Consider the following 24,224-nt stretch of genomic DNA (forward strand, 5'->3'; position numbering starts at 1 on the left):
TTATAAACGTTTATAATAAATCTGAGGGAGTTAGCCAGCTGATAGAGAAGTTAGGCTTAGAAGCCTATTCCAAATATCTGAAAAGTGAGGTTCTGGAATCCCCATCATTGGAGGTTTTAAAGAAGTGATTAGACAAAACATATGTGAGGGACTGTCTATGTATACTTGGACCTGCCTCAGTGAAGGGGGCTGGACTAGATGACATCTTGAGGTCCCTTCCAGCCCTACATTTCCATGACTTCCATAGCACAAATGGCAACACACAGACTCCCTGCCGAGTCGCATTCAGCTGAAAAGAAAAAGGGATGATAAATTAAATGCAACATTCTGGAAAGTGTCAAATTAAAGTATATGTATTATATTTTTAATTATATGTAAATTGTCAATATTGTCAATTGGCATGTTTCTCACTTTTTTGATTAATATATGTTTACAGAGCACTTTGAAAATGCAGTGTGCTTTATAAGTGTTAAATATTAGTGTTTTCTTTTATAGTTTTAAGTCAGATTTGGTTTAACAAGAGCAAACAACATTAAATGTACTGTAACATGATAACTGATTTCAGCAGCCTCAAGTCAGAGGACAATATCCTCAGTTCTACTGATTTGAGCTTAGCATTTGACCCAAGGCAACAGGGGATACAGGTGCCCTACCGCCATTTTCACACTATTAGCCAAGATGCTCAGGGATGCAACCCCATGTTCTGGGTGACCCTAGCCTTTGACTGCCAGAAGTTGAGACAGGGGATGGATCACTTGATGATTGCTGTTCTGTTCATTCCCCCTGAAGCAGCTGACATTGGCCACTGTCAGAAGACAGGATACTGGGCTAGGTGGACCACTGGCCTGACCCAGTATGGCTGTTCTCATGTTCCCTCATCCTGAGGACAGCCAGGGATGGTTTGCCCCTAGGGTAGGCTAGAGCACCCTCAAGGCTGCTCCTACCTACAATAGCTTCTACTTCACCCGCAGGCCCATTCCGCCAGCCCTTGATCATCAGAACATAAGATGCTTAGGCAACATCTAATCCCATCCTTGATGGGCTCCATAATATTTCCCCAAATGTCTCCTACAGAGGAGGACTGAAAAGACATCGTATAGAACTGGCTACACAGGCTATGTGCCAGCCAGGGAGTCCACTCCCTACTTGCCCACTTAGGGCAGCTTTCCAGCTCCTCTGCACCACAGAGGGGACTAGACTGAGAGCTGAGGATCTGTCCCAAAGAGTGTAAGTGAGCCTTTTGAGGAAAGCAGAATGCAATAATAAGTGCAGCTAGAGATATGTTCTTATCTCAGTGTACAGGGCTACAGACTCAGCAACATTACTGGGAGTTAGGAAGCTAATACCGGCCTACTAAATCAAAAAAGTTGCTACCCTGCCTGGCGGAAAACATCATTCTTCAAAATAAATCACTATGGGTTTGATTCCCATTTACACTAATGCCTCTGCCAGAGTGGTGTAAAGCTGCCTTAGTGTAAATGAGAATCAGGCCTGACACATCTATGGAACACAATACCATTGAATTCTCAAAGAAAAAAAGTCACGCTATAAAACACATTCAGAAATATATTATATTATACAATAATTTAACAGTGATCAAATAGCAAAGGAAAAAAACATGACCCTGGCTGTGTAATTGGGGGCATGAATTCTTTTGACAGAAACCTGTGGGTTTTTTTTTTTATTTGATGTGCTATTTCTCTAACAAAGAAGGGCTTGGAGTTCCATATTCATTGAAGCACTCAGCCTGCTGTCAATTATCTCCTCAATAAAGAAGCCACTGATCACTCCCCCTTCTCTTTTTCTCCCTAGCCTTGCCTCTGCAAATCACTGCTTCCACCTACATCATTGGCCTGCTAGTATTACTCAGACACTAATAGCTAATACCCTTTAGCACTGCCATGTAACTTGAAGCGTAGACTTTAAAAGCTATATTGCCTGATACAGAACAGTCCAGCAACTAGACTATAAAGGAAAAATAAGCACCATCCAGACTAAAGAAACAGACCCATTCAACGTATGTTTAATAATAATATCTTCTAAATACCATGTTTCAGAATAAGCAGAAGACGACCAATTTACCCAAGTCAGCTATTTCAAGTTATTTTATGCGTCTTTGATTTTTCTCCCTAACATTCTCTTACACTCTTGTTGGTCTCTCACATTAGCTTTTCCAGAAAAATACGACAAACCCCTTCCAAAAATAATAATACTAATAATCTGAAGTTGATGGAAGAGGAGAGTGAGTAAGATCTAACATGTGTCTTTCAGTGCTATTAGAGAGACAAGGTGATGAGATAATTTATTTTACTGCACCAACTTCTGCTGGCAGAAGAGAAGCTTTTGAGGTACAATGCTTTCAGTGCTATTGGCTGCTTGACTACTAATTGAAATTGACATGATTTAAGTTTGTGAGAAGGGGGAGGAGATTGATATACTTAATAGAACTAAAAATAGTTTCATCACATTTTAAAAATATATAACTAAGTTTAAAATATAAATATTCCCATTGCACTGTTCACTGGGCAATTGCATTATGGCGATGTGAAGTCAATGATATGTTTGCCTCAGTAAACTATCTTTAAAAATTCAATATATAATCCAGTGTGACCGAGTCTGATAATTTCTGTTCCTAGTAGACTTGAACATAGTATTGTAAATAGGATGTTTTTTACTTCTCCAAGCTCTAATAATTGTTTTAACTGCTTTTCAAGTCTACTGATTCTATCTCCCACCCCAGCCTTGGGTCCACAACGTGTTGTGACTTCTTACTTTCTGAACACTTAAGTTGCAGTCATAGGTATTTGCACAACAACATTTTTCTTGTAATCTCTGCCTTTCAGCAATATTCAACTTAAAAAAAAAGAAATTATAATGTGACTAATGGCAAAAATATCTGTGTTAATTATGTTAGTATTTATGTTAATGCAAGAGACTAAGTTTATACAATGCTGAGGTAACACAGTTCAGCACCCACTATTTTATTGTATGTTATTATATTTCACATATATTTAATCTAGATGTGCCTAACTTTCTACTCTTTATTTACATGATTTTTGTGCACTGGTTTTGTCTTGCATGTAGTGTAGTGCTGTCTGAGGTGATACATGTATATTTAAGGTTGAATGGGAAATTATTCCATTGCACTGAGAAGTTCTGTGTCATCAGATTTTTAAAGACTGTATCATAATACATGCATACACGGAAGCAGAGATTTATTTATGCATACAACCTTTACACTTGTACTTTTGGGTGCTTAAATAGATTCATAGACTTAAGGTCAGTAGGGACTATTATGGTCATCCAGTCTGACCTCCTGCACAATGCAGGCCACAGAATCTCACCCACCCACTCCTCTGCCAATCTGCCCTGGAGAAAACTTCCTTCCCGACCCTAAATATGGCTAAACCCTGAGCATGTGGGCAAGACTCATCAGCCAGCACCCAGGAAAGAATTCTTTGTAGTAACTCAGATCCCACCCCATCTAACATCCCATCACAGGGCCTATTTACCTGCTAATAATCAAAGATCAATTAATTGCCAAAATTAAGCTATCCCATATACCATCCCCTCCATAAACTTATCAAGCTTAGTCTTGAAGCCAGATATGTCTTTTGCTCCCCCTACTCCCCTTGGAAGGCTGTTCCAGAACTTCACTCCTCTAATGGTTGGAAACCTTCATCTAATTTCAAGTTTAAACTTCCTAGTGTCCAGTTTATATCCATTTGTTCTTGTGTCTACATTGATACTAAGCTTAAATAATTCCTCTCCCTCCCTGGTATGTATCCCTCTGATATATTTATAGAGAGCAATCATATCTCCCCTCAGCCTTCTTTTGGTTAGGCTAAACAAGCCAAGGTCTTTCAGTCTCCTTTCATAAGATAGGTTTTCCATTCCTTGGATCATCCTAGTAGCCCTTCTCTGTACCTGTTCCAGTTTGAATTCATCCTTCTTAAACATGGGAGACCAGAACTGCACACAGTATTCCAGATGAGATCTTACCAGTGCCTTGTATAACGGTACTAACACCTCCTTATCTTTACTGGAAATACCTCGCCTGATGCATCCTAAAACCACATTAGCTTTTTTAACAGCCATATCGCATTGGCTGCTCATAGTCATCCTGTGATCAACCAATACTCCAAGGTCCTTCTCCTCCTCTGTTACTTCCAACTGATGCATCCCCAATTTATAACCAAAATTCTTGTTATTAATCCCTAAATGCATGATCTTGCACTTTTCACTATTAAATTTCATCCTATTACTATTACTCCAGTTTACAGGGTCATCCAGATCTTCCTGTATGATATCCCGGTCCTTCTCTGTATTAGCAATACCTCCCAGCTTTGTGTCATCTGCAAACTTTATTAGCACATTCCCACTTTTTGTGCCAAGGTCAGTAATAAAAAGATTAAATAAGATTGGTCCCAAAACCGATCCCTGAGGAACTCCACTAGTAACCTCCTTCCAGCCTGACAGTTCACCTTTCAGTATGACCTGTTGTAGTCTCCCCTTTAACCAGTTAATTTGCATTTATTTTTTAAAGAATGACTACAATTAGTTTTAACTAAAAGACAAAAATCAAGGCCAACTGGGGCCAAACATTAGCAAACTGAGCATTTGTAGCACTGTTTACTGATCAGATAACAGTCAGCCCAAGACCCAGCTGTTGCCAGCAGGGTCCAGAGGTTCATTCGTGTGGAACTACTTGCAGATTCAGGGCCTGACCATGTTTCTCCAAACCTGTGTACACACTGCATATATCCTTAAAAGTACACAATTTAAAAAAAAATCTTTAAAGCAGCATAAACAGCTCTTGTCCATGATCAACTTCACTGTCCCCCAAAATTGGGTTTTTGGAAATGTCTTCAGCTTAAACTCATAGGCCTTAAATCTACTGTAACTGAATAATGTAAACTGTGAAAAACATTCTAAAAACACAATCTGAAGGGACATCACAAGGGTTAGGAGGCTTTTCAGAGACAAGAAAGGACAAGTTAAGAGACAGCAAGCAGTTGGACAAGGATAGATTTAGGGTTACCAGTCCTCCAGGATTGGCCTGGAGTCTCACAGAATCGGCATCAATCTTCCAGTGACTACTGAAAGCAATCTTGAGATTTTAATAGGATATTTTAAGAAAATGACTTTACGTCATGTTGGGGGGAAAAAAATCTCCCAGAATAGCTCCAGTCAGAGTTGGCAACCCTAGACGGACTGCAATCAGAGAGAATATTTGTTAATATTATCTCAGCTCATGATGCATTTAACTAATTTAAAAGCAAACCAGTTTTCTTCAAAATTAGACTTGTTTGATAGATTTAGCACTTAGTTTTGTATTAAGTTTGAAGACAATTGATGTGGTAGTTTTAAAGTTACAAATGTTTAATATGAAAAAGTCCTGTGACCACTTCAACTCAGAACAACTCAAAGCTATAGTCTTCAAACTCTGTCAATGTTCTAAATTGATTTAGCTTTGATTCATTTTAAAGAAAAATATGCAATTTAAAGAAAGTTTGTTGCCAAAATAATTTAGCAGCAAAAATGGATTGAAACCACACAGTATTTCAAAGGTTAAGGGTCAAATCCTGATCTTGAGTTGTGCACAGAGGGTGAGAGAGTACAGCAAGGGAGTTAGACTCAGATATCCATCTAATGCTCAAGGATACCAGGAGAGCAGCCTGGCTTTCATGCTTGCCTATGCTATTTTCCCCACAAGGGGATGTGGTGGTCTGACAAGGAAGGTTTGGGTAGAACTCCCTGCATTTATTCTGAGCTGTGCTGTACATGCTAGCTAGGACACATTCTGTTCTCCACAAATGTGACTCCTTCCTACTGCCTACCAAGCACCTTCCCGCTCTGTACCACAGAACACATCTAGGAAACACTACATAACTTTAACTGCTTAACACCTCCCTCTATCCACCCAAAACACAGCTCCCACAGAGAAGATTGTATTGGAAATGCAAAGATCTAAGAAAACAAAATTATCTTTAAACAGTCCAAACCTCCCTCACATTATTACATATTGGCATGTGGCCACCAAAAAGCCTATTCTTGACTCATATTAATAACACAGAAGCTGGCATTAAAAACAATTTGGCACACACAAGACAGAAGATCAAAATAAAATATGCTCTGATACTTGACCTGAAACAGGTCTACACAATTAAAATTTAGGACGGAGGCAGCAAAATAATTGGCTTATTTTTAAATATAAAGTATGGTACTTCTATGAAAAGAAAGCAGCAAATGTACACACTGTGGCAGCGACAAAAACACCTGCCTTTAACAATACAGTCATCTGGTAACCCATTCCCTTCAGTTAGCATTTACTCTTTTATAAAGACTTAAGCCTAAGCAATTCCATGCTCCTCTCCATAGCAACAGATTATTATGGTATGTCAATGTGAGTATGTATCCCAAATGGGAGGCTGCAATTTCATTATCAGTTTAAGAACAAGGTTAAAGGGTAGGTTCTCTCCATTTAAATGAAAACATTTTGGAGATTTATAAAATATTAATGTATTTTCCCTACCAATACTCTACAGACCAGAATTCATCTCACACATCACAAATCTTTTCAATTATTACTAATCTTACTATTCCTATGTCCTCTGTTAAATGCTTTCTTATTCTCCTGTACTGGGCACAGCCAACAAATTTAGGATGAGAAGAATCAGCCACATGCTCCCTTCGAACTGTGATCTCCCCAATCATCAAATCACACATCTGTACAAATGTTTCTATTTTTGAGGCTCCAAACTATTCCGTAGTTAAGGTTAAGTTATTTTACACTTTAATGACTGAATTCACTGTCCAAGACCCTCCTACAAACATTCATGTGTGCGTAACCAGGACTATTAAGGTAACTCACGTAAGTGTTTGCTGGATCAGGGACCAACTCTGGCATTATTCAAAAGTCAAATGAATTTTCCATGCAATTTTCTTATAAAAAGATTTACTACCTTTTGCAGAGGAAACATTTGAAATTACTCCCTTGAGGTAATTTTGCTATTTTTCTATCGTTTCTTTGGGCTCCTTAGCTAAACAACCACAGTCCTCACAAATTGCACACATGTACATTCTTATAACATCTCAGGGGCCACTTCTGACATTTTAAAATTATACACATAACGGGAGCTATGTCCGTTACTCAGGATAACCTACCTGAGTTCTGCCTAGTTTGGAATTTGTGGGGACTGTGGTTTGTTTAGCTAAAGGAACTTATTGTTAAATTACAGTAAACCACATGGAAATGAATAATGTAAATTATTTATATGTAATCTTGATATGGCCTATTAAATTATAGTTCTGCAAGAAAAGATGCACACAAAAACATATTAAAATAGGAGAGTTTAGAATGACTGAGTGAAGATGGCAGAAGCAATTCACATCACATAGCCAGTGCCTATCTTGCAGGAGATATTTTCTTTTGGGAACCAAAAGCTGCACGTCAAAGATTTTGTACGGTCTTCATTAATGCAACTTTAACATGTTGAGCACCTAAATGATTTCTTTCTCCTGCAGATGCAAATGTTACCTTGGGTGACTATTTGTCATTCTCAGCATGTACTCATTTGTATCACTAAGCAACGAGGTGCATCCCAAGTTCTATTTAAGGGTCTGCATTTATATTCACAAACACCTACAAAATTAAGTGTAGAAGCAGTAGTTGTCACCCTTGGTTTTCAGTTTTTGAATACAGCGATGCATGGTTTGAGACAACCTGGCCCCAAGAAACAGGTATTAAGTCGTTGAAGATGTCAGGGTTTTATTTCCAATCCTGCCACTGCTTTGCCATATGCCAGTGGACAAGTAACTCAACCACTATGAGCTTCAGTTAATGCAGCTGTGAAATGGGTGTAATACTGCTTATCTACTTCTCAATAGATGTGTGATTGTTAATTACTTGAAAGCATTTTGACAGCCTCAGATAAAAGCTTAAATCATGTACTATCATCATATAAAATCCTTACAAGATAGGTGATTCTCTCATGCTCATTTGAGATTCCTATACAATTATGCTCATATCCATATGCATTTGATGCTTCACTCCAGTAGTTTAACTAGGAGGAAGTAAGCAAATGATAAGCAGCTGGCCCAGAACAGATATGGGAAAGGCAGAAGTGAAAGTGCAAGGAAAAAGGGGAGGGCATAATTTGGGGAAGACGAGGGCTTGCCGGAACACTGACCTCACCTTGATAGAGGACATCCAACTCTTGAGCACCAGCATAACATGAAGCTCAGAGTCCTAACTGCACCTAGTCTATCTGTTTGCACCTGTGGCCAAGAAGAAATGTACCATTTTCAATCATCCCAGAGGCTCTACCCGTTCCTCTCAGATGGCAATGGTTATCTGTATCCACTAATCCACACTGCATTCTCTCATTATTGGCTCATAACATTAATAAGCTACTATTTAAAACAAACAAACCAAAACAACAAACAACAATAACACAAAATCAGCTAATCACGCCTAAAGCCTACCTGAAATTGACACATAAAATAGTCTGGTTCCGTACAAAATTTAATCTTTCCCCACCCTCCTCATGTACGGCTGCTACCAACAGTGCGCTGCTTCTCGTAAGCACGTCTATTTCAAAACACTAAAAACGATCCCATGCATTAGAATACAGCTAGTACCCACAGAATTCCTCCTAGTCAGCTGAATGCATCAGGGAGAGACACAATGGCATAACACCACAGGACTACATAATGCACCTTCCTAACACAGAGGCCCTAGAACAGGGGTGGGCAAACTACAGCCTGCTGGTCAGATCCGGCTCGCGTGACCGTCTTGCCCGGCCCCTGAGCTCCTGGCCCGGGAGGCTCAACCCCGGCCCCTCCCCTGCTGTTCTCCCTTGCCCGCAGCCTCAGCTTGCTCGCTCCGCCGCCGGCACAGTGCTCTGGGTGGCAGGGCTGAGCTCCTGGGGCAGCATAGCTGCAGAGCCCAGCATGACTTGGTGCTCTGTACTGTGTGGTGGTGACGACGGCTATAGCCGCCAGCCACTGGTGCTCCAGCCAGCGCTGTAAGGGGGGAGTTTGGATAGAGGGCAGGGGAGTTTGGGGTGGTGGGCAGGGGGTGGGGGTGTTGATGGTGGTTGGGGGAAATAGGGGTTGAATGGGAGCAGGGGTCCCGGGGGGCAGTCAGGAAGGAGGGGGGTTGATGGGGCAGCAGGGGGCAGGAGTTCTGGGGCCAGTCAGGAGACATGGAGAAGGGGTGGTTGGATGGGTCAGGGGTCCTAGTGGGCTGTCAGGAATGAGAGAAGGGGTTGGATGGGGGTAATGGGGGGCAGTCAGGGGCAGGGGTTCCAGGGGACAGGGGTGTGTGGATGGGGCAAGGGTCCCGGGGGGGGCATCAGGGAACAGGTTGGATGGGGCAGGAGTCCTGGGGGGGCAGATAGGAGGTTGGGACCAGGTCACGACCCCCTCCCCTAACCGGCCCTCCATACAATTTACGAAACCCGATGCAGCTCTCAGGCCAAAAAGTTTGCCCGCCCCTGCCCTAGAAGAGTCGTGCCTTTTACTTCAATCGCCAGTTTAAAAGCACTTAGCTAGAGCTAAACAATTTCAGCATTGCATCAGGGTAGACTGTTAACAGTAACCTTGAGAGAGCTCTCTGGCTTCAAGTATTGGCTTCAAAGTGAACAGCACATCCTCTGTGTAGTGCTGTGGGTGCCCATGTACAATGTTCACTTAGCTCAGTTATCTTCTAGATTTCCTAGAGTGATTCTGACAAGAGTTGCAGTGTTTCATAATACCCTGTCATTTTCTAGACCTTCTTGTTTCTGCTTCTCTGTCTCCTCTTCAACAAGTTAATGTGTATTTTGCCACCTGAACTTTATTTTTGAAGGCTTTTTAGCTTTTTGGCTTATTTTCAGCTCATCCACCACTGGAAGCATTTCTGGCTAATTACAGGTAACCTTAGCTGGTAGTGGATTCTGCATCTCTCTTGCATGAATATGTTCACACTTTAGTGTCTGCTTCTTGTTATTCCCAGTCTGAATTTTTATTTTCCCTCTTTGTTACTGTTGTTTTTTGTTGTTGTGTTAGTTTTGTTTTGTTTTTTTTAAACAGATTTTCCCTGTGCAGACTGCATTTGATAATATGCTCTCTCTGTGAAATGTCCAAAGCTTTTCCTATTGCTGCATCAGGCTCCTTAATAATCTCCCTCACATTGTCACTTGTAATTCCACATTCTGTTTAATTTAGCCTTCTCTCATGTTACTTGGCTGTAAACTTAAGATCAGTAGCATTATAATCTGGGCTTCACTTTGCCATCTCATAAATATTCTCCTCATAACTCACATGTGCAAAGTACAACATTCAAGTGGCCACAAAAAGATTTTTTTTTACATCTTTATCCTCTTCTGTTTCGTACATAAATCTCTCATGCATTTCTACTATAGTGCCCCTTTACCAGCCGATTCCTTTGTTATGTTTATCATCGGGTTGAAATGAGGTAGGAGGGGCAGGGATTTCCATGCTCCTGATAGCATTCCTCCCTCTCTCCTCAGAGACAACCCCGGCCCAGACACTACTGAAGAGCAATACTTTTTTCTCTGGAATGCACTAGACTACCCAAAATGGTAGATAATATTTTCTAGGGTAACCCTTGATTCCCCTACAAGGTTTTTATGCCCCATCTGCAAATTATTCAGTTTGAACACTGACCAAGATGCAAGAACAAAATGTTGCTGGTGCCTATGGGGTTATCATGAAGTAGTGTTTACCTTTTTGTAACGTCTTCACATTGCAGGCCTCATCCAAGCCCACTGGAAAGATTCCCATTGGCTTCACTGGGCAATGGATTTATTACAATTTGGTCAAGTAAAGCTGATTTTTAAATACTACAATATAGCCAGTAGAAGGCTTTCTGGGTTTCCAACACTAATGAAAACCATGTTAATTTCCCTGCCATATTAAAGAGCCCAAACACTACACACACAGATCCCTGCAGAAAATTTGGTCTGTTGTCATTTGTTTTTAATGTATATATTTCATAAAAGGCTAGAGGAACATTTCAATTATGTAATACATGTGTAAGTAATCCAGCACTGCATGCTATAATTACATGCCGCAGTTTCCTCTGCTGTTGTTCCCTAAAATAAAACAATGAGACCACAATAAGGGGGATGTAGAGGCTGAATTGCTTGCTCCTGGATTCTTACACAATTATTGCAATAGATTCTGGGGCTCCTGCTCTTCACAAAAGACACACCTCACTTCCCTCCTCCACATACACACAGATTAATCCCCTGAGCCTTCTGCAATCTCTTTGCTTGCTCTAGTAGCATGGAATCCCTGTCACGTTTCTTTTTCCAGTTTCTTGCCCTTTGGTTATATCCGCACTCCATGTTGCACATTCAGCACACACAGTTCAACACTGCCCTGATTCAATTAATACAAAATAAAACTTTCCAATCCTGTGATTTTATAGCATCCCCTTAGAACAGGGGTGGGCAAACTACGGCCCGCGAGCCACATCCAGCCCGCGGAACCGTCCTGCCCGGCCCCCAAGCTCTTGGCCTGGGAGGCTCGCCCCTGGCCCCTCCCCTGCTGTTCCCCCTTACCCGCAGCCTCAGCTCGCTCACTCCGCCGCTGGCGCAGTGCTCTGGGCGGCGGGGCTGTGAGCTCCTGGGGCAATGCAGCTGCAAAGCCTGGCCTAACGTGGTGCTCTGTGCTGCATGGTGACAGTGGCGGCTGTAGTGCCGCCAGCCACCAGTGCTCCAGCCAGCGTGGTAAGGGGGCAGGGAGCGGGAGGAGGGTTTGGATAGAGGGCAGGGGAGTTCAAGGTGGTGGTCAGGGGGCAGGGGTATGGATGGTGGTCAGGGAGGAAACAGGGGGTTGAATGGGGACAGGGGTCCCGGGGGGCAGTCAGGAAGGACAGGGGGTTGATGGGATGGTGGCAGCAGTCAGAGGCAGGGGTTTCGGGGGCAGTCAGGGGACAGGGAGAGGGGTGGTTGGATGGGGCAGGGGTCCCGGGGGGTAGGGGGCCATCAGGAATGAGAGGAGGGGGTGGATGGGGCAGGAGTCCCAGAGGGGGGGCATATAGGAGATGAGGACCAAGCCACAACCCCCTCCCCTAACCGGCCCTCCATACAATTTACGAAACCTGATGTGGCCCTCAGGAAAAAAAAAGTTTGCTCGCCTCAGCCTTAGAACAATGTACATACATTGTCTTGCAGTGCCTTGCACATACTCTGTTATACCGCTGTGGTGCTGAAATTTGACACAGGTGAGTCATTTGGTTATCTACACAGGGATTTCCAAGCAGCACTCTAATGTACAGCTTTGTATATTTATGTCTCTTCTATGATTTGGTCTGTTCTGGAAGTATTCCTCACTTGTCATATCTGAGAAACTGACTGGCTGTTACCCATAGAAGTACTTGATCCTTGAAGGGTGATCAATCGCAGAGGTCAGCATGCAGTCCCCATTAAGCCATCTAACTGTGCAATATGCCATGGATTTTTTTTCTCCCTGATCTTAATAGGGTAGGGTAGATGGAGATCATATGTCCTGAAGAATGAGTATGGAATGTCCTTATAATTTTATACTAGTTAGTATTAATTCAGTTGCTATTCTTGTTCCTATACATGTCTAATCCTTCACTGAAATTTCCTATGCTATTTGCCTCAGTAATACCCTATAGCAGTTACAGACATGCAAATAAGAACTGTAAATATGCTTCATTATGGAACAAATTAATCTTGGATACAAAGGCCAAAGTGTCAGACCTGTAATTTTATTGAGAGGCTAGAGACACCCTCAAGAACCAAACTCTTAGTCATAGTAAGGAATCACTTAGATGACAATGTTCACAGTTGCAGTGCTCCATAGGACACTGAATATGAAAGGCTAGTCTGGTATGACAGGCAGCTACAATTCTCACACAAGAATCAGATATTTTGAAAACTCTCATATTTTCAGAGCAACTTGCAGCAGTGAACTGCTCTTGGATTCTTATGGTGATAACAGTAGTTCTGAATAACCAACACACATTCTGGCTGGTCTTGCTACTGTAAATCACCATGGGCCACACACCACATAATTGTAATCTTTGGCTGGTAAAAAAAATTCTATAGCAGAAAAGATTCAGTCCCTCAGTGTCACACACACACACACACACAGGAATGCATAATTAAAAGAGCAAAATATCTCTTTCAAATAGGACACATTACGATTATTTGTATTACAGTAACATCTTAGGCCTCAACCAGAATTGGGACCAAATGGTGCTAGGCACTGTACATACACACAGAAAGAGACAATCCTGCCAGAGAGAGCTTCCAAGCTTGACAAAAGCTGGAAGGGGAGACAGTGGCATAGCAAGGTGAAGTGGCATGCCCAATGTCACGCAGTAGATCGGTAGCAGAGCCATGAATAAAACCCAGGTCTCCCAAGACTCGACCCCTGGATGACAAATGCAAGTACAGTACTGTTTATGTCAAAGATTGTGTATTGACAACACACAATTGCATCAAAGAAGTTGAGAGAGGGAGACGTTAGTTTTGACAACTACTTAGGCAATAACTTGCAAGGGGAGGGGGTACAGAGAAGAAAGAGGTAGGTTTTGTTTCCTGTTCAGTTTTGCACTCATTCTGTACAAAGAAACTACACTCAAAGAATTGCCAAATCTGCTCTTTCTGTACATATAGTGTGGCATGTTTTTGAAAAAATCCAAACTGATTCAGCTAAAAGGTTTTCTTTTGCCTTAATAAAGTACAAGAAAAGGCTACCTCAAGGGCTCTATCCCACGTTCTTTGTGCCTCAACCTTCAGCGGAGTTTGTGACATACAAGTAATGCAGAAACAGGCCCAAAGAGTAAAAGAGAAGAAAAACAAAAAGGTTGAAACAATGAAGGAGTGGGTGGCTAAATTTCTAACTTGAAGCCCTCAAATTCAGCTCTGAGCTTTCACTGTCATTAGACCTTCTAATTACTGTATAGTGCATGGTATTGTATGCGAGATCAACGTGGAAAACAGATTGTACCAGTTTCTTTTATATAAAAAGTCCAAATTCTGTTCAATAGTTCAAATATACTGGGGAACATTTTAATATTTTCCTGAATAACTTGGCAAATAAGTTATTTATTAACACTACACTGGAAAAAAAATAATTATTTCTCATGGCAGTTACCGGTGGCTTCAGGGCATATTATTGCTTCCCCCAACTAATGCCATCCTGTACATATAACTCAGCTGATGAAACTCTGCTTAATTTAAGGTCACAATAAATGATGAACCATCAGAGATGTCAGAGTCACACCAAATCTTTTCATGGTCATTCCAGTTGGTTCCAGATAACCTTGTCTGTTTATGCAGGTTGACAGCACAGTGACAAATACACAGCTTGGTCATGACTGCTTAGCCAATTTTACAATTAAATCTATATGTTAAATATAAAGTGTCCCAATATGAACTAAAATTTCACTTACATCTACCAATATGTAGAGAAATAATACCTAGGGTTTTTTTATTAGCCTGCTTGGCTTGCTACTCACAAAGGTTTGGATGTCATGTTTGTGTCTGTACTTGAATTACTGTCACCTTCATGAATGCAGCACAATGAATTAAAGATGTATTTAGCATTTTTCATTTCCAATAGGCTTAGGGTCTTTTGGCCAAATATTCTAAGGATATAAAAAAGGAAGGAAGGAGGAAAGGTAAGAGGAAATTAACAAAATAAGATAGTTTATGAGCCAATTTACAGAAAAACATGAGATTCTTCAGTCTTCCTGTGTAAAGTGCTGTAACCAGCATATACACAAAAATATAATACATGTTGCATATTATTTTTACAATCATTTATCTGTTGTACAAAACAAAATTACAGGATCCCTCAAAGCTATAATACAGTCCTACACTGGATAAGTGTCCTGCTGATGGTGCAGAAGGGAGGACAGAACATTTAAAAAAATCTTCTGTAGAATTCATTGGCCCATATGCATGCATTTCAGTAGCCACACTGTAGACCAAGAAGTTCATAGTTCACCAATAAAAGGGTTCTGGGAAATTTCTCAGTCACTCTTTTAGTCACCACCTCCTATACCTCCTGGTATATTCTTTTGGAAACACTGTCATGAACTGGAACATCTGATCTTCACTCTGGGACATTTGCTGCAGTCAACTTTACACCACTGTCAGGTTTGTGACAATTTTCATAAATATTCAATGAAATTGGCCTAAAGTTACCAAGATGCCTGGGCTGTGTAGAGCCCAGTCTGTTTAAACTAGAAATATAAACAAAACATGTGCAACGTTCTTTTTTTACCCTTCCTCCTCTTGTTCCCGTCTAGTAACTTACAGCACTCTGCTACTCTTGGTAACTCCTGCACCCTAAACCCCTCATCCCTAGCCCCACCCCAGAGCCCACACCCCAAACCCCTGCCCCAGCCCAGAGCCCTCTCCTGCACCGTAAACTCCTCATCTCCGGCCCCACCCCAGAGCCCATACCTACAGCCGGAGCCCTCACCATCACTGCCCCCAGACCCCAACCCTCTGCCCCAGCTGGGTGAAAATGAGCGAGGATGGGGGAGAGCGAGCGACGGAGGGAGGGGGATGGAGTGAGCAGGGGGCGTGGAAAAGGGGTGGGGGTAAGGATGTTCGGTTTTCTGGAGATAGAAAGTTGGCAACCCTATTGACCACCTCCAACACTGCTACAAGCAACAGACTCCTAATTACCCATCAGTAAAATTAAGTTTGCTTTTACTAATATAAGGGTATACTGTATAAAATCATTCCTACCTGTGTGAGGTGTTTTCTTTGTTTTTGTTTTTAAAACACACCTTAGCAGTTCTACCATATGGCACTGGGAGGAGGAAACGTTTACAGAAAGCAAAAAATTGTGAGAGAAAACAGTTTCTCACATACAGACTGCCAATGAAAAGCTGAAGTGTTTTGTTTAAGGCGAATGTAAATGATCTATTCTGCTGGTACTGCAGTACCCTTCTCTGAGCTCTTCAAAAAGTACCACATTTCAGAAACAGAGCTTGCCAGCATTGCTACATCGTTATGTCATACTACTTAGCTCCTGTGAGTTTTATTATCGAAGACAATGGTCCAAAACGTGTAAGCATCATGAATTTCTCTCACATGTATTATAAAATGCTTTGCATAATTATTATGTATGATTACCTCTGACTTCCCACATAGGAACTGCTACAGTCAAATAAGCAGTACCAAGATGCAGATAAAATTCAATGTCAACATTTGTCATTCACAGCAAAACAAACAAAAATGTTATTGAATTAGCTTTGGTGGGTCAACGTATTGTGACAATGCACAGAGTAGAAAATTCCAGCTCATTACTTATAAGGCTCAATAGATTCCTGGAACGAAAGAAAGTGGGAAAACTGGCTAATGGTATTAAGGAAGTTCAAGATAAAATTGGCAGATACCACCCTCAATAATGTGTTAGTTTGGTTGTTAGCTCCCAATATTGGAAGATAATGTACAGTAACTCCTCACTTAAAGTCGTCCCGGTTAAGATTGTTTTGTTGTTACGTTGCTGATCAATTAGGGAACATGCTCATTTAAAGTTGTGCAATGCTCCCTTCTAACGTCGTTTGGCAGCCGCCTGCTTTGTCCACTGCTTGCAGGAAGAGCAGCCCGTTGCAGCTAGCTGGTGGGGGCTTGGAATCAGGGTGGACCAGCAGCCCCCCCTTCAGCTCCCCCTATCAGCTCCCCACTCCCGTAAGTTCCCTGTGCATCAGCTGCCCAGCAGGCTAGCAATTGCAGCTGTCGCTCCCCCCACTGCCATATGCTGCTCCTGCCCAGGGCCGGCTCCAGGCACCAGCATTCCAAGCTGGTGCTTGGGGCGGCATTCTGCAAGGGGCGACAGTCCCTGTTGTTTTGCCCCCAAGCAGCGCACCGAATTGCCGCCGCAGAGGGCGGGGGCAGTCCGTGTGCCCTTAGGGCAGCGCACACGTTTCCGCGGCGGCGGCAATTCGCCAGCAGCTTCTATATTTAGCTGTCCGCAGCGGCTTCAGCTAAACATAGAAGCTGCCGCCGAATTGCCGTCGCCGCAGAAACGCACCTGCCGCCCTAAGGGCACAGGGACTGCCCCCGCAGCCCACGGCGGCAATTCGGTGCGCTGCTTGGGGCAGCGAAAACTGTAGAGCCAGCCCTGCTCCTGCCCTCCGCCTTGGAGCTGCTCCCCGAGACTCCTGCTTGCTGTGCGGTGGGGAGGGGAGGAAGAGGGAGGCTAATGTCAGGGTGTCCCCCTTCCCCCCTGCTCCTGCACCCCGCTTACCCCATCTTCCATAGAGCAGCGGGGACACACGACAGGGCTCAGGACAGAGGTAGCTTGCTGGCAGCAGCTGCGGTCTCAGCAAGCTGATCTAATTAACAAGGCAGTGTACTTAGAGGGGAAATGTGCATCTCTTTCTCTCATACACACAGTATGTGTCTCTGTCTGCGATGCTCTCTCCCCTCCCTCCATTCCTGCTGCCTTGTAGACTGAGAGAGTTAACCCTTGAGGGCTCAGCCAATTGCTAGTTCATCATTTAGCAGTAAGGGAAATATCCCCCCCTCTGACTCCACCTCAACCAAGCTTCACAATCATCATCACTGTGTACCAGTATTAAATTGTTTGTTTAAAACTTAGAGAGAGAGAGAGAGAGAGAGAGAGAGAGAGAGAGAGAGAGAGAATATAGTCTTTTGTCTGGTGAAAACAAAATACCTGGAACCTAACCCTCTCATTTACATTAATTCTTATGGGGAAATTGGATTCACTTAACATCTTTTCACTTAAAGTCGCATTTTTCAGGAACATAACTACAATGTTAAGTGAGGAGTTACTATACATTATTAGCAGTAGCACTAAAGTTCCTATACTGGAAGATTGCACATTAGTGAAAGTGGTATTGGCCTAGTTTATCTTGAGCTTCTATTGCTAGTCTAACTCCAATAAAGCCACCAAGGCATTAATATATCAGACATATCTTTCCCTAATAAATCAAAGCCCATTTTGAAAGAGAGGTGCCAATATAATGGCAATGGAACAGTCAGAAACTACAATATATTGCAGAGAAGTATAGAAAGAAGTGCCAGCTAGCAACACTTTTTTCCACATTAAAAAAAAAAGGATATGTCCACACAACTAGTGAAACAGGCCAAAAGCAGATGCAAGCAAAATAATGTGGATTCACAGAATTAGTAATCACCAACTCCTACTAATTTTATAAAAAATATCTTCCAGCACAACACACAAGGCATTTCAAAGTCTGAAGAGTGCTTCTTGAATTGCAATACAGCAAAAAATAAAATTAAATAAGACCATAATAATGCTGATTATCTATTTTTATTGTTAGCTTTAATAGTTCAGGCATATTTTAGCTTCAGTTTAGATGCTACAAAAACTCACATTTCACATTTTTGAAAGTTTATTTGATATTGTATTGGTGTATTAGCTTTGTATTTGTTTTACTTTATTGTCACAATGCTGAAAAACACTGCCAAAAATCTGTCCAAAAATAGATAGGTTAGTAAAGTTTTAAGAATCTGATAAACTCCCTTGCAAATTATAGGAAAGGGAAAGAAAAAACAGATCGAGAATTTCTAAAGAGATTTCCAGAAGGCCAATTGCGAAATGGATATGTGAGGGGAGTTGAACGAAGGGGGAATCATGGGCTCAGGAACCCAGCCGATATGCTGTATATGTATATTCTTATTTGCTATCACAGGGTATGGCTACACTGGCGATTTGCAGCGCTGGAAAGCCTGCACCAGCGCTGCAATTAGTAAGTGGCCACACCTGCAGGGCACTTCCAGAGCTGCAACTCCCTGGCTGCAGCGCTGGCCGTACACCTCACTCAGCATGGGGAATAAGGATTCCAGCGCTGGTGCTGCAGCGCTGGTCATCAAGTGTGGCCACACACCAGCGCTGTGATTGGCCTCCAGGGTATAAGGTATATCCCAGAATGCTTTTATAAATTACTCTCTTTGTTTTGTTATGCAGCCTCTCTTTGTTTTGTTGTGAACGAGCTCCGTGCGGAGCTCCGTTGCCGTTTATCTAAAAAACAAACAGAGCTCCTGTTTGCTGTGATCATCTGTACCTGGCTGTAAACAATCAAATGAGATTGCAGGCAGGGAGGGAATGAAACAGCGGGGAGTCCTGTTGGCTGCAGGCTGTTTGCAATTAAGAGTTAAGACTAAGGGGTTGGAAACATGTTCTGATTTTTCAAGTCAGGAAGCTAAACACACAGTGTTGGCTCCAAAAATCCACTCTCTCTCTCCCCCCGCTCCCTGTCACACTAGACCGCACTCCACCCCCCTCTTTTGAAAAGCACATTGCGGCCACTTGAATGCTGGGATAGCTGCCCATAATGCATCACTCCCAGCAGCGCTGCTAATGCTGCAAATGTGGCCACACACCAGCGCTGGTAGCTGTGAGTGTTGCCACACACCAGCGTTGCTCCTACACAGCTGGATGACCAGCGCTGCAAACTACCAGCGCTGCAAACCGTTAAGTGTAGCCATACCCACAGACATGTCCTCTCACTCCTCCCTTATCGTCCTCGAGTACTCCATTAGCACCTCGTTCGTCCAGTGGCCCCACTGGTTGTTTAGCAGGCTTCCTGCTTCTGATGTACTTAAAAAAAATTTGCTATTACTTTTTGAGTCTTTGGCTAACTGTTCCTCAAATTCTTTTTTGGCCTTCCTAATTGTATTTTTACACTTCATTTGTCAGTGTTTATGCTCCTTTCTATTTTCCTCAGTAGGATTTAACTTCCACTTTTTAAAGGATGCCTTTCTGCCTCTCACTGCTTCTTCTACTTTGTTGTTTAGACATGGTGGCTCTATTTTGGTTCTCTTACTATGCCTTAATTTGGAATATACATTTAAGTTGAACCTCTATTACGGTGTCTTTAAAAAGTTTCCACACAGCTTGCGGAGATTTCACTTTTGACGCTGTACCCTTTTTATTTCTGTTTAACTAACCTCCTCATTTTTGTGTACTGTAGTTCCCCTTTCTGAAATTAAATGCTACAGTGTTGGGCCACTGTGGTGTTTTTCCTGCCACCGGGATGTTAAATTTAATTATATTATGGTCACTATTACCAAGCGGTCCAGCTATATTCACCTCTTGGACCAGATCCTGTGCTCCACTTAGGACTAAATCAAGAATTGCCTCTCCACTGGTGAATTCCAGGAGCAGCTGCTCCAAGAAGCAGTCATTTAAGGTGTCAAGAAACTCTATCTCTGCATCCCATCCAGAGGTGACATGTACCCAGTCAATATGGGGATAATTGAAATCCCCCATTATAATTATTGAGTTTTTTATTTTAATAGCCTCTCTGATCTCCCTGAGCATTTCACAGTCACTATCACCATCCCAGTCAAGTGGTCGGTAATATATCCCCCTACTGCTATATTCTTATTATTAGAGCATGGAATTTCTATCCATAGAGATTCTATGGTACAGTTTGATTCATTTACTATTTTTACTTCATTTGATTCTACACTTTCTTTCACATATAATGCCACTCCCACACCAACAGACCCTTCCATCTGGAACCTGTTTCCTCTGATGGTCAAACAAAGCCAAAAATCTGGAGATCTTTGGGAGATGGGGCAAGGTTTTTAATAAGCAACATAAAATAATGTTTTCTATTATGTTAGTACAAGAGCTCCATCTTTAGACACAAGGTTACTTTACTTGTTACTGCACTCAGATGATGAATAATAAATAACCCAACATGGCTGCCCCCTGAATACAGTTTTGGCATTAAATTGGGATTCAGATTTTCCATTTTATTTTAGTTGTAATTACTCCATCAGAGTTAAATGTCACAGCTAGAAAATTAAGAGAAATTACTCATTTCTGTAAATTGGCTACAAAGTCAGAGGAGAAGCCTTGCACATTTAAGACTTATTTCTGTATATGGTAAGAGATGCAGCCCTGAAAGATTGTAACACATGCACCTACAAAGATTAGGTTAAAAAATAATCTTGATGTTAGTTTCATCAATACTGTATCCAAGAAAGATAAAAGCCTGTCAAAGACATCACTACTTCATTTGCCATAACTTGGGCTGCCAACCCTCCAGGGTTGTCCTGGAGTCTCCAGGAATTAAAGATTAATCTTTAATTAAAGGTTATGTCACGTGATGAAACCTCCAGGAATACATCCAACCAAAATTGGCAACCCTAGCCATAACAAACAGAAACTATAAGTAAATACGTAACAGTTCTCACAATTAAAACTGGTGCCCAATTTTTTTAAAAGTATATGTACACAATTGTACAGCTACTTCTGAAAATGTGGGCCTGGAAACTTGGAGAACTAACACTCTGACACAGGGCAGGACTCTATGTATTAATAATCCATCCTATCATGAAGATGCAGTTTAAGAGATCTAAGTTTGGCAATAACTAAGGCAAAATCCAGTATCCTCACAGCTGCAGAAGCCACAAGGAAGAAAATAAAGAGGCAGCTGGTCTGGATGTCATTTAAAAAAAAAAAGTATCAGAAAAGAGAGGATTTCATAAAGTTAGCAGAACAAATGAGCTAAGATAAAATCAGGGTTGTGAGAAATATAATCAACCTCCTTCCACGTAAGTATCCTGCATATTGGAAAGTTTGTAGAAATATAAACAGAAGGAACCATTATGCAAATGTGCATCAAATATCATGTGCAGTCACAAAACTTTGTGATGAAAGTGCAACACAGAAGTACCTGTTTATGAGACCTGTGACGCATCTGAACAAAATAAAGGTTAGAAAGTAACTATGGAACCAAAATGAAAACCATTCCAAAGTACTGCCAGAGAAAGCATAACAAAAGGTCAGAAATAAATCTGAGACAGAAGAAAATCTAAAAGTAAAATCAAGAGTGAAGAGAAATTATGAATAATAGGGGTATCAACTATGAAGAGTGGTATGAGCATAAGAACTGAGATTTTTGTGATTGTTCAGGTGGAAGCTCAGGCTGCATTACAAATTAATACTTGGGAAGTATTAAACACAAGTCAGGTGTCCATCTCCCATGGAGGTATATACAAATCTGATTATCTAACTGGAAATATAATACTCAAGACGATGGATATGAACTTATCTATGCTATATTAAGAAGATCACAATTTCTTTTAAGCCCTGAGGTAGGGTTATTAATAAATTATTATTCCCCCCAGGAATAAAACCCCAACTGACTTACAGCAGCCTGAAACCTGAAAATGTATCATGAAAAGCTGAGCTGACATGCAGGCAGATGGAACCTATAGCAGGCACAGCCATACCATGGAGAAAGGGAGGTATAGGACCCTGCTAGCATTAGCACTACCACTTAGCGCTGACACTCATAAAAAGACACATTTCAAGAATTCCCATTTTCACCACAATGATTTTGTACAGCCCTGTTCACCTACATTATAATATCAATTGAACAGCATTCAAACTGTTTTCAGGGGAGAAGCTTTTCATTACTGGCTGCTCCAAATTCCACACCCAAAAAAATTCATATCTAAAAACACGTCTCTTCTCTATTCCTTTTTAACATTTCCTCTATTAATGTGCTCCACAGTCACATAATATGGACAAAAAATGGAAATCTTAACTAAAGGAAACGAAAAGATTAAATGCCTTAAACTGTAATTCTAAATTCTACTGAGATCTTCCAGTTCAGCTCTTAGTGTTTTAAAACCCTGCTGAGAGAGCAATTTAAAAAAAAAAATCAAACACAGGATCCCTGACCTAAATTGCTTGTAGGTAATTTGAAGATTAGATGTCCACAAGAAATAGGTACAGTAACTATCTCTTTCAAAGGGTTCCCATTAGTGATTGTTTGGCTGTCTTGACAGCTGTAACAGAAAAGGTTCAGCGTGAGGAGACTAATTCTGTTTTATGGTTAGAGTAGTCAAGAGCTCAGTTATCTCTGTGCCTTTTTTTTTTTTTAAGCTTTTTGTTGCAATGAATAGTAATGGGTCTTGGTACATTCTGGAGACAGACAATCTGAATAGTTGGAAGAAGTGAGCAAAGCAATGCTATTTTAGGGTTCAGTGACTCTGAGCTAAGGCCTAAATGGTGGAGAATCACAGTGATAATGGAAACTGAGGGTTTGATTCAGCTAGGACCTGCACTGACTTCTGCAGACAAGGTCCCTAACACTGTGACCCCAGAATACACACTCACCCAAACAACAGTCACACCTGTGCAAAGCACTGCTCTGTCACGGAGTCCACAGACCGACGGCACAGCCCAAAAAAGGTAACAACCTTGATAGAAGAGGGACTGTGGCCAGGTTGCTCAGTCTAAACTTCTCACTCCAAACGCTATGCCAATTTGTAAGGCAATTTTTATGACTTCTGAGAACAACCAAAAAAGTTAGATTGTTGCATTCATTAATGTAACCTCTACTAACTTCAACATGAGGAGCTTGAGTTTATAACCACCATTTGTTTCATGCCCCTTGGCCATACTTTCATCCTAGATTCATCAGCATCATTCTTATTTTACCATTCTGCATCAGACATTAACCTCTAGTTGGGAACACAGGGAATGCTTTCAGAAAATCCTGATCCATAGTATTGTATTGACCTACAACCCTTTTTTGCTATGGCTGTATTATCTTCAAAGCTTTTCAAAATATTAACTAAGGATGATTTCTCTTTTTAAAAAAACAATAGTGCCTTTGCCCTAACAACCCTTTTCTGTGTGTGTCACGCACAGTTGTCTCATGACTGTGACCCACTGGCAAACAGGATTTTTTTATAACAATTCCACCAAGTCTCAGTCAACGTCATTAATTAAATTCTCCATAATGAGTATCTACTTCTGCACCTGCACTAACATCTCTAGTTTATATTGTATTTTCATACAATATCTAGGAGGTATGCAGTGGTACTTCTAAATAACAGCATCTAATAATTCTTCCATTGCTCTCTTTGTTATTCATTTTGATCCCTGTTATCTCAACCATGGTAGCCAAATTACAATTATCATTAGGTTCTTCAGGCGCAATCCCTTCTCTCATCTATACTCTTCTCCTGTCCTGTGGCAGTGAATCCCTGTAATCTATCCTGACAAAGTCAGATACCAGCCAGTTTGTCTCGTTAACCAAATACCGCCTCACCATATTCAGATTCTGCATCCTAAATTACAGCCTACACCTACCGTAGATAACCTTACCTAGTCCCTCATCTCTGCTCTTATTTCTTCCTGCTTCACTTCTCATTTCCTATGTTCTTTCCAATCCTGCCTTGTGGAAAGACGTCTCCAGT

At 41.6% G+C, this 24,224-nt stretch overlaps 1 long non-coding RNA gene across 1 annotated transcript in view; it reads right to left on the reverse strand.

Annotated features, from left to right (window-relative positions):
- Positions 1-205: 205 nt before the first annotated feature.
- Positions 206-24,224, reverse strand: part of LOC120373662 — a 33,204-nt gene continuing 9,185 nt past the window's right edge. Inside the window, exon 3 of the long non-coding RNA XR_005585634.1 lies at positions 206-289. This is a non-coding gene — a long non-coding RNA (uncharacterized LOC120373662). The remainder of the gene's footprint in view (positions 290-24,224) is intronic.

This window comes from Mauremys reevesii, linkage group 10, assembly GCF_016161935.1.
Source record: "Mauremys reevesii isolate NIE-2019 linkage group 10, ASM1616193v1, whole genome shotgun sequence".
Taxonomy (NCBI): Eukaryota; Metazoa; Chordata; order Testudines; family Geoemydidae; genus Mauremys; species Mauremys reevesii.